The sequence below is a fragment of the Macaca mulatta genome, chromosome 2 (genome assembly GCF_049350105.2).
Source record: "Macaca mulatta isolate MMU2019108-1 chromosome 2, T2T-MMU8v2.0, whole genome shotgun sequence".
Classification (NCBI taxonomy): domain Eukaryota; kingdom Metazoa; phylum Chordata; class Mammalia; order Primates; family Cercopithecidae; genus Macaca; species Macaca mulatta.
Genome location: NC_133407.1, coordinates 168,569,672 through 168,580,635, shown reverse-complemented (window position 1 = coordinate 168,580,635; position 10,964 = coordinate 168,569,672). Strand labels below are relative to the sequence as shown.

General features: G+C 36.9%; 1 long non-coding RNA gene across 1 annotated transcript in view; it reads left to right on the top strand.

Moving 5' to 3' along the window:
* The first annotated feature begins 261 nt into the window (after positions 1-261).
* Positions 262-10,964, top strand: part of LOC106996781 (uncharacterized) — a 46,755-nt gene continuing 36,052 nt past the window's right edge. The window contains exons 1-3 of the long non-coding RNA XR_003727471.2: positions 262-361; positions 900-991; positions 2,040-2,142. This is a non-coding gene — a long non-coding RNA (uncharacterized LOC106996781). The remainder of the gene's footprint in view (positions 362-899; positions 992-2,039; positions 2,143-10,964) is intronic.

Below are 10,964 nucleotides of genomic sequence, written 5' to 3'. Positions count from 1 at the left end.
ATCAACTTAAATTCAGTTTTTCTGACCAGTGGCTATATTATACTTAATTTAGTTCTGAAAGACCATTATATTTATTTCTTTGTTTTATTTTCAAATCAAGTTCCCATGGTGGTCCCTTTTACTGAAAAAATAATCAGATAATCATTTCAGAGCCACTAAATTGTGCAAACCAGAAACACTACTGAATTAGTCGGTACTCCACATTTGCAAGTAGAAGAAACCCAAGTCAGATTAATTTAAATAAGAAAGGATGCTGCATTAATTAACAATGAAGAAGGGACCTCAAGTGATGTCACCAGCAATCAATCTATCCTGCTTTCTTTCCCAGTGCTGCTTTTCTTCACTTCGACTTTATTCTCAGGTGAGCGCTCGCCATGTAATGGCAAAGATGTTAATGAAAACTTTAAGCATACATTACATGATCTTCAGCACAAACTGCTTTAAATAATAAATGTATTGGTTCACATAACTGCTAAGTATCCAGATGTAGTGAAGCTTTGGATGTGGTTTGATGTAACTCTCTGGGATTCTCTTAGCTTTTCTTTATGTGTCAGCTGTAGCTGTAATGGTTCTAGTCATCACAGATGCATACCACATCAATCAGACCAAGAAACAAATCTTCCCCCTCAGTTATTCACAGAAGTCCTGTATTTCATTCTGTGGGGACCAGTTTAGGTCATTGCCCATCCTGGACTCAGTATCTAGGGAAAGAGGGATAAGAGCTTTCTTGACAGATTGGCTTATACTAAACAGGATAAGCCACCTCTGGACTTGAGAGTTGTGTCTGTTCTACTAAGTCAAATGGCTGCCGTATAATGAGTGACAAGTGAGATGGATACTGGATAATGTATTACTCATGATCCCAGAAAGATAGAATGTGTATTTCTCTATTGTTTCAGCAAAAGTCCTGGATGCGCTTCCCATTGGGGGAAGTTCCCACTGGTTGATTCAAGCCTCAAGCTCATCTAGGTCCGGTTGAACTAAAAGCAGGGTGAGTGAGTCTCCATAGGCAGAGAATAGTTTTGGGAGCAAGCCAAATAATATTTGTGTGTGATAATATGCTTGTAGACCACATCTCCACTTGCCCTATTTTATATCCTTGGTGAAAATAAATCTTGTCTACTGCCATGGACACAGAGACTAGAAAAATTACATTTCAGAATTCTTGAACAGTAACAGTTGAACTTTTATTTAGAATATGAAATGATTAGATAATATTTTCTAATGGAAGGGAAAATTGGATATTTCTAGAAATGACATTTCTTACAGAGAATGAAACAATATCTATTTTTCCGGAAATGAAAGGTACAATAGAATAAATCATGTTTTGAAAGAAACTGGTAAAAAACAGTTTCTCTCAATTGTTTCATAAGATGTAAGATTTAGCATGGCTTTCAAAGGACAGAAATGCAGTGGTGACTGATATATGGACTTCAATCTAATAAGAAAGACACACAGGAGAGTCTCTGAGATTAGGAAGGATACTTAGGCAAAATTTTTTAATTAGAAAAAAATAGCAAGTATTTTGATCCTGAATACATTTGTAAAACATATTGTTGCCTTTCTTGTTTCTGTATTGAATATTTTTTAAGTTAAAGTTGAATTTTTAAAAGTTTGTAAATGTTTCAGATTCAAGTATAGGCTTCCAGAGAAGGATCAAAGTTGTAAGATGGAATTTAAGAATATTGCTAAATAAAATACTTCCAAGGTAACCTGCCTTTGATTTATCTTTTCTATTAAAGATTTATAGCTTGAAATGTCAAAATAGCACAGACTTGAGAAAAATTTAAGCCTTGTAGAGTTACTCTGTATACTTACCTATAACAAGCCTCTAGCATGCTGGCAGAATGCAGTGTGCAGATGAAGGCTGAGAGATAATATCCTACCTCTTCGGCTTCAGCGTCCCAGAGTGGGTGTGGCTAGTGGAGGGGAGTTCATACAGCTGACAGTATGCTTGCCCGATATTTTCTGGCTCACCCTCATTTCTCACAGTGACTCTTTGTAGGTTTTTTTGTTGTTGTTGTTCATTTCACCTCCAGGTATGATTTTTATTTGTGCAAAGAACTGAGGGATGAAAAGTTTTGCCAGCAGACATAGAACTGGTCTAAGGAAGTTACTGGCCTAGACTCTGCTCTAGTGGAGGTAAGTCAAATACTGGAGAAAATAATAAGTTAGTTAAATTATTCTGTTCTTTCTGCTGTCGGGGAAGCCATTATGTAGGTCATCCCACACCTGAAAGAAAAAATTCAACTGTAATTTTTGAAAATAGCACATAACAAATACATTTTGGTATAATTTTAAAACTGATTTTAGAGAGAATTTTGGGACTGCTGTCAATCCAATTTATGTTCTTCCTGAGGATCTCAATGCGTTAGATGTCTGTGTTAGCTTCCTGGAGAAGATATATATTTCTACTGTTAAGGAGCAAATAGTCTCACTAAATAGGAAGACAGGCATACAACATGCAACAAAAGATACAATAGAGCGTGTAATCAATGGTTGTTTTGTTAGTTATTTTAATTTTCAGTAATGGACTTACTGGGGCTTTTTATTAGAATTCATTTAGTGATAAGAGAGATGGGATATCATGGAGCTCCAGGGTAAAAGTTCATGCCACACATGAATAGGAAGATAGGAGCTGGAGACTTGTTCTGGATTCAAGGGAGCTTGAAGGATCCCTGCACCAGTGGTCTACCGTTGACATACTGCAGCTACTCTCTGAGGTTATTTTTCTCTCTGTCTTCTACCCCCACTCCTGTTCTAGAGTTCAAGTTCAAATTTCTGAGGCTAAATCTGTTTGACATAGCTAACTATTCAAATCTCATTTAGGCTGAGCTTTCTCACCCAGCCATTGCCTAATGGGTGGATTAGCTGGTGTTGTGTCAGGTGACCGTTCCTGACTTCCTTATCTGTGGCCAGGGGTGTTTCTCAGAGTTGGGGATAGTGGAGTGTGATCTCTGATGAAGGACACAACTCCCTTGGGATGCCCCTTCCACAGTGCTGTGTGTTAGTGTGTGGCAGGGGCCCCATAACCAACACAGAAATTTCAGTAAGCATACAGCTAGTAAATTCTCTGGGAGATCAAAGAAGAAAGTATTTGATATGGAATTGATAACCTAATGAGACTTCACACCAAGGAGGGATTGGCACCATGTCCTGAATGATCAACAATAATCTAATTTAAAAGAGTAGGGAGGAGAGAATCTAATATAAAAGTATTGGCCTGGATAATAACTACAAGTAGGCCTTATCTTTACCCATTTTTTAGTATAACTTTAAAAAATTTGATTGGGAGCCCAAAAACACTCATAGCATTTAATTAATCTGAGTAGAACTAATTTTCTGGTTCTGGAGGTGAGGCCAGGAGCAGTTTTTTCTCACCACTGAGTGGGTCTTTACACAAAGATATGTCTCAGGGTAGAGATTAACGTAAGCTGACTTTTGGCCACTTCCTGCCTCACAGAAATTAGACAGGAAGCTCCCTAGCAAAGAGACGAGTTAAGAAGTACAGTTTCTTACCACTGCAGGAAAGGTACATATTAATTTCCTTTGCTTCTCTGTCCGCTGGTGGAAGCCATATTCACCAACAGCTTTGCACTTCCATGGTTTGGTTATTCTAAGCACCTAGGTGGAAACCAAGTTCTCTTATTGGACAGAACTCTTGTATTGGGCTACCTCATAAGTTGATAGCCACAGTAGAAGGTTGCTCTTGGATCAGATACTGATTCCTGACTCAGTCAGTGGTATGAAGGAGTGTAATCCTGTGGTTCACAGCAAGGAAAAGCTGTGGCAGTGTGGTAATTTGCATTAATGGAGTTATTTAGTCATTCTGTATCTGTGCCATTTGCCATGGGACTTTGCATTCTTCCTGCTGAAAGGCAGAATATATTTTCTCATTATTTGATTAAGTTTTGTGCTTGGTCATGTGACTTATTTTGGCCAAAAGAATGACACAGAAGTACACAGAAGTGGTAACATGCCAGTGGAGAGTCTCAGTGAAGAGAACTTGTATGTTTCTCCTTATCTTTGTGCATTTCTGCCATTGCCAAGGGAAAAACATGCCTGTACCAGCTTTCTGGGCCAGGAAAAGAATGAGAGACATGTAGGGTATACGTAAGTGTTTCAGCTGGATCACCCCTATGGGCCCACTCTAGATCAGCTAACCTCTAGTGAACCAACTGATGTATGAGCTCAATAAATACCGAGATTTAGGGGTCCTTTGTCACATAGCAACAGTTAACTGACATAGGCAGATTTGCTCAAAATGAGTCTGTAAATTTATTAGCTTTAACCAGAATGGGGATGTGGCCATAACAAGCCCTCAAGCTGCCACAGACTTCACTCCAGCAAACAGGTGATTCCCTTAAAGCGCAAGACAGACTGTAAACAACCCACAAGACTCATCAGACCAAAACCTCTGATGAAGGAGATGGTATATTTTTATGTAAGTACATATACAAAAAATTTCAATCCCTGTTGCTCTAGACTCTGAGTTTAGCTGATAAATCCAATGAAATAGAAAACCAGGGGTTAAAACCACAAGGAAAGGAGCCCAGGCATCTATTAGAAGGGCAAGTCTATTTATTGGTAGCTGAGACCTTCTAATGTGTTTCCATAATATCAGGCAGCATTCATGGAAAGCTGTGGGAAATGTAGGACTACATATCTATTTGACAGAATCAGGAAATACACACAGAGTATGAGGTGTGACCCAGGTCAAAACCCAGAATCCAAGATCAGGGCTCCTTTTGGGGAAGAATCTTGGCCTTATGAGATTGGTTGGAAATGTCAGTGTGGCTGTTATCATTTTCTGGAGTAGGTTTAGACTATACAGAGACTTTCATTCTTTCACAGAAAATGAATGGTCACCACGAAGATGCTTAGGGCATTTGTAAGGATGTCAGCCACTTTTGTGATTTGCCTGTCACAAGCTGCTCAGTAATTTTGGCTTAATTTTATGTAAATAGCACTTTCTGTTGGCACTCTATGGATCGCATGTTAGCAAGGAAAAGAGAGGAGTACGCACAAAGCTCCTTGAGATGTAGAATAAGATTTTCCCAGGCATAAAGTATAGCTCAGACCTACAAAAGTGTATGATACCTAGAGGTGTAAAGAACAATGTACAACATTTTTTCTCTGTCCTTCATGTGTTTACCCCGTGGTTGAAGAGACAAATTCTCATATAAAAACAGTTATGTAAGTATGGGAAAACATTAACCTACTGAGAAACTTTATAGCAAAGTCTTATTCTATTAAGAATTTTAAGATAATATTTAGCATAACGGAAATAAGATTCTTACAACAGAGCTTATTTTTTCCTCTTTCTACCTTGGTAAACAAATATATCAGACAGAGTAAGCAATGTTATAGTCTGAGACAAATTGTACTATTAATTCTTTCAAAGACTTTTAATTTATGAGAAGGTTATGGCAATCTAATCAAATAAATGGAAATTCATGTAGGTATGAGTCAAATAATCAAACATTATTATTCTTAATCTATTATACTTTTATGACCATAAATGCAATTTTATTTCAAAATATTAAACTCGTGATAGTACAGGAAAGACTTCATCCTTAAGATGTTGGAGCTGAAAATTTTAGGCCTTAAGGACTAATCCTGATATTTATGAAATAGATAAGTTTTCTTGGTTTTTATGCTAGTAATATATGTGGTATAATATACTACTACAGAAGTACCCCACTTGAGACATATAAATAACAACAAATACTACTATAATAACCACCTTGAAATGAGTTTTTAATTGCTTTGATGACTATAGTAGCAATTCCCAAAATATGCTAGCTCTGTTTACTTTCAATTTTATTCAGCATATGGGCGTAGGAAAGCATTAGCATTTTCCAATTCCAAGGATGAATGTGTTTAATGTTAAAATAACTCAGAACAGTTTTATGTTTTTCATCATGAAGTTCAAGTAAGAAATATAAATACAGAAACTTGGGTCTGCTGCTATTCTGCCTATAAATTTGGTCAATCTGATGAGGATGTGACCATAGAGAGCTTATGGATCAACTATTTGGGCTTCCTTTTACTACCAACTAAAACACATGATGCAAAATTATTTCCATCAATAGAACAACTATTTGGAAACATTAATACTGTGTAGACATGTTTTTAACCTCAAATTTTCCCATCAATTCTGAATATATTTTTCATGGGGGCTGGAGGTTGTAGTGATTGGTGTCATACCTAATAGTGGGGTATCAGAAAGTTATGGGAATTTGGGCTTGAGTGTCAGTCAACACAGGCAGCTTGCAAGAAATATAACTATTATCATGTTTCTCAACTGAACTTAATTTTGATTATGAGACACCATTCTGCTGAGTGTTGGAAACTCAATCATTTTGGAGTTACAGCTGTGTTTTCCCAGTGCAGATTCAGTGACCGTGAGACTTGTAAAATGCCAAGGAATGGGGAATAGGGATGGAGGAAGAATTTGGCATAGGTTGTCATGTGTCAGCCCTGGCATCTTCAGAGACAGCTTTTGTCTCATCTGATCTTTAGTTGTCTATCAACACAAAACACTTCTGAGTTTCTATTTTTCCTGACAATTATATTCTTTCAAGTTTTCTCCATAAACTTATTCCAGTGCCAATCTCAGATATTGTATTTATTTGTGTTATTCTTGCACCATGCACTCTCAGGAGACTTGCCAAGTTTAGTTGAACTCTTCATTTGCATGCTTTGCTTAGGCATTGTATTAGTTCATTTTCACACTGCTATAAAGGTACTACCCAAGACTGGGTAATTTATAAAGAAAAGAGGTTTAATTGACTCACAGTTCTGCATGGCTGGTGAGGCCTCAGGAAACTTACAATCATGGTTGAAGTGAAGGGGAAGCAAAGACTTCATGTGGTGGCAAGAAAGAGAGAGCCAGCAACAGCAGGGAAAACTGCTTTATAAAACCATAAGATCTCATAAGAACTCACTCACTATCACAAGAACAGCATGGAGGAAACTGTCCCATGATCCAATCACCTCCCGCCTGATTCCTCTCTCGACACATGGGGATTATGAGGATTACAATTCAAGATGAGATTTGTGTGGGGACACAAAGACTAACCATATCATGTATGTTAGAATTAACCTACTACCTCCTACATAATGCTGGAACTGACATAAGGGAGAATTCTGAAAAAGCCTCAGGCCAATCTCTTTAGACATACCATGTGACCATTCCAACTCCAGGTTTCATTTGCATGCCCATCCTCATCCAGGCTAAGCAGGTCTCTTCGACAAACATTAGCTAATACCTAATAGTATGGAATTACTCTTCAGTGTCTGATATGAGCCCTAAGAACCCTGAGAAACAGATAGTATCTTTTAGCATTTAGAGCTTAGACTAGGTCTTAAGGGAGAGGATTCCCTAAGGAGGTATTAAGTGAAACAGCCACAGAAGCTTATCTGTGACTTCCTTTTTTTTTTTTTTTTTTTTTTTTTTTTTTTTTTTTTTGAGACAGAGTCTCACTGTGTCACCCAGGCTGGAGTAGAGTGGCGCAATCTCTGCTCACTGCAACCTCCACCTCCCAGGTTCAAGCTATTCTTCTGTGTCAGCCTCCCTAGTAGCTGGGACTACAGGCATGCACCACCATACCTGACTAGTTTTTTTGTGTGTTTTGAGTAGAGACAGGGTTTCTCCATGTTGACCAGCCTGGTCTCTAACTCCCGATCTTAAGTGATCTGCCCACCTCGGCCTCCCAAAGTGCTGGGATTACAGGCATGAGCCACCATGTCCAGCCTGTGGTTTCTTATAGAAGTCATCTTTTTTCCTGTGCTGTTTTGCCTCAAACCAGCAACCATGGTTTAACTCAAGTGGTGCTGTGTGCAGAGGGAGAAGCTACCACAAAGCTGGAGAGCTGCTTTTTGACCATTCTTTGGAGTGCCACATTCTGGTGTGATTTTGCCCCTAGAATAGGTCGTTTGCTCTACACCTTTGCAGAGATGCATACAAATGTTTCTGCAAAGTACCGTAACACCTTAAAGAATGCAGTGTTTTTCCTGAGACCATGTGACTTGCAATTTTTTGTGTGTATGTGTGAATGTGGGGATTTAGGGGAGTGTGATAGGGTGAATAGGTGAATATTTAATTGAATATTCTTTAATTGAATATGCTGATATGAATTTTATTAATGTGGAGGTGCTTTTTTGGAATGTAGAATGACTATCTTTGCCTATTATCATTAATTTGTGTTATAGAAATAAATATTAAATCAAAGAAAAAAGAATTCTTAAAAATTAGAATAAATCACAAAAGTTTATATAGTGCTATTGGAGACAAAATAAATCTAAAGGGTTCCATCTGCTGGTAGAAATAAAAAATGAATACGAATTAAAATATGCATTGTAAAAATTATCTGGCAAATGAGAAGTGATAGTCACAGAAGTTTAAATTCAAAGAACAATCATCTACTTCCTTTATTTTAAAAACTATCATGGAACATGAAAACAAATATATAGTTTTAAAATAAATTGTATAAAGCACACAGATAATAAACATTTTTTTTTTTTTAACTATAAGCTTTGTGAAGGTAGGGGCCATGTCTATATTGTTCATTAATATATTCCCAACTCTTGGTAAAGTGCTATGCAAATATCTGTAAATAATTTTGTCATATGACTCAGAGTTGCATGAAACCTAAAAAGATGTAACAGAAAGTTTATATTTTAACTCAAGGAACCATAAAGTTATGTTATGAAATTATAGAAAATGCACTTATAATAATTTTACTTCTCAAATAGAGCTCTCCATTGAAGAATTTAACATCAATATGTAATGATACATTTTATTTCTCAGAAAGGTAAGTCTAGCAGTCAGGATAAACTATGTTATGCTAGGGTAAAAAATGATTCCCAAATCTCAATCTCAGTGACTTACAACAACAAATGTTATTTTCTTGTTCACATCCATCATGAGTTTCCTGCACTCTCCTCCTTATGTGTGTTCATTCTGGGACCCAGGCTGTTGAAACACCTCCTATCTGAAACATAACTGATCGTTTAATAACAGTTTTATTGAAGTATAATTTCCATACATTTAGCCATTCTTAGTGTACAATTCAATGTTTGTTAGTAAATTTACAGAATTGTGCAACTGACCACCACAGTCTACTTTTAGAACATGTCCATCACCCCCAAAACATCTCCTGAGTCCATTTGCAGTGAATCTTCATTGCTACACCCAACCCTAGAAAATAATGAATCTGCTTTCCGTCTAAAAATTTGCCTTTTATAGATATTCCGTATGAATGAAAACATATATGTAATCTTTTATGTCTGACTTCTTTCACTTAGCATGTTTTTGAGGTTCATCTGTGCTGTGGCATGTCAGTAGTTTTTATGACTTTTTAAGAAACTGTTAAACATTTACAAAGTGACAAGTCATTTTATATTCCTACTAGCAACATATGTGGGTTACAGTTTTTCCATATCTTCACCAACACTAATTTTTGTTTGTCTTTTTTTATAGCCATTTTAATAAGTAGGAAGTGGTTTCTCATTACAGTTTTAATTTGCATTTTCTGATTCAAATGACTTAATGTGATTGAGCCTCTTTTCATGTACTTATCAGCCATGTCTTTGGTGAAATGTCTATTCAAATTCTTTGCCTCTTTTGTGTGTTATCTTCTTATTTAATTATAAGAGTTCTTTATATATTCTGGATAACATTTTTATTAAGTCTGTGATTGGCAGATATCTTCTGCCAGTCTGTGGCTTGTCTTTTCATTTTTCTTTTGAGGGACAAGAATTTTTTAACTTTTATGAAATCCAATTTATCATTTTTTTCTTTTATGCATTATGCCTTTGATGTTATATCTAAGAAATCTTTGCCCAACCCAAGAAATTCCAGGGCCATGAAGATTTTCTATTACGTGTTTCCCTAGAAGTTTTATAGCTTTCATTCCTATGTTTGGGTTTATGATCCATTTTGAGTTAATTTTGTGTTTAGTATAAGGAAAGCTGTCTCATTCTTCATTTTTTCCCATTAAATTTCTGGATAGTCCGCTAATCTGTTGCTTGCTCTAAGCTTAATCACACCCTAAGGCTTGCTGTGATGTCATCCCTCCCCAATTATTTGTCACCAAGATCACTGTTGTTTTTGACAATGTCCTGGACATGGGGACTTCTGACTCTACTCCAAAAAAGTCAGTCCACTTTGGCAGTAAAGATGATGGTTTTCCTGGTCCATCCTGTCCTAAGGTGGTGTGGGCTAAAATGCCATTAAATAACACCATTCTTACCCAAGGTTCAGTAGTTTTCTTAAATGTAAGTTTTTGAGTTATTTGTAAGCCTTTGGTTGATTTTGATAGTTGGAAGGTTTTTTTCAAGTGTCCAATTTTATTTTTGCTTTTTGGGGATAAGATTTGCCAATCTCTTCACTCCACCATTCCAGAAGTCTCAGCCTCTCTGAGGTAATTTTTATAATAGGGGCATTTGAATACCTTAAAACATTATAAAATGTGTTATTTTTGTCCAGAGTTTATGAGCTTAAAGCAAGTCACATAGTCATTCCTTTGTTCAATAGAAAGAGATATAGAATCCTCCCATAGGAAGGAACATCACAGGGATAAAGTGGTAGGCAGTTTATGACATAGTTTCCAATGTCACACCTTGGTGTCATCCCTTTCCCTTGAGTATGGTGTGGACTTAATCACCCTCTTCCAGAATAGATAGAATTCAGTAAAACTGATGGACTGTCATTTCTATAATTAAGTTAGGAAAGACTACTACTTCAGTCTTGCTAGCTTTCTCTTTCTTGTGGGCACTCTCTCATTCCATCTTGCCTTTTTGGGTTGCTCACATTGATGAAGCAAGCTACAATTTTGGAGAAACTCATATGGCTAGGAACTGAAGGTGAACCCCAGCCAATTCCCAGCAAGGGACTGAGGCTCTCCTATTGAGTTCAATAGCCCATAAGAAACGGAAGCCTGCAAACAAACAGTGAG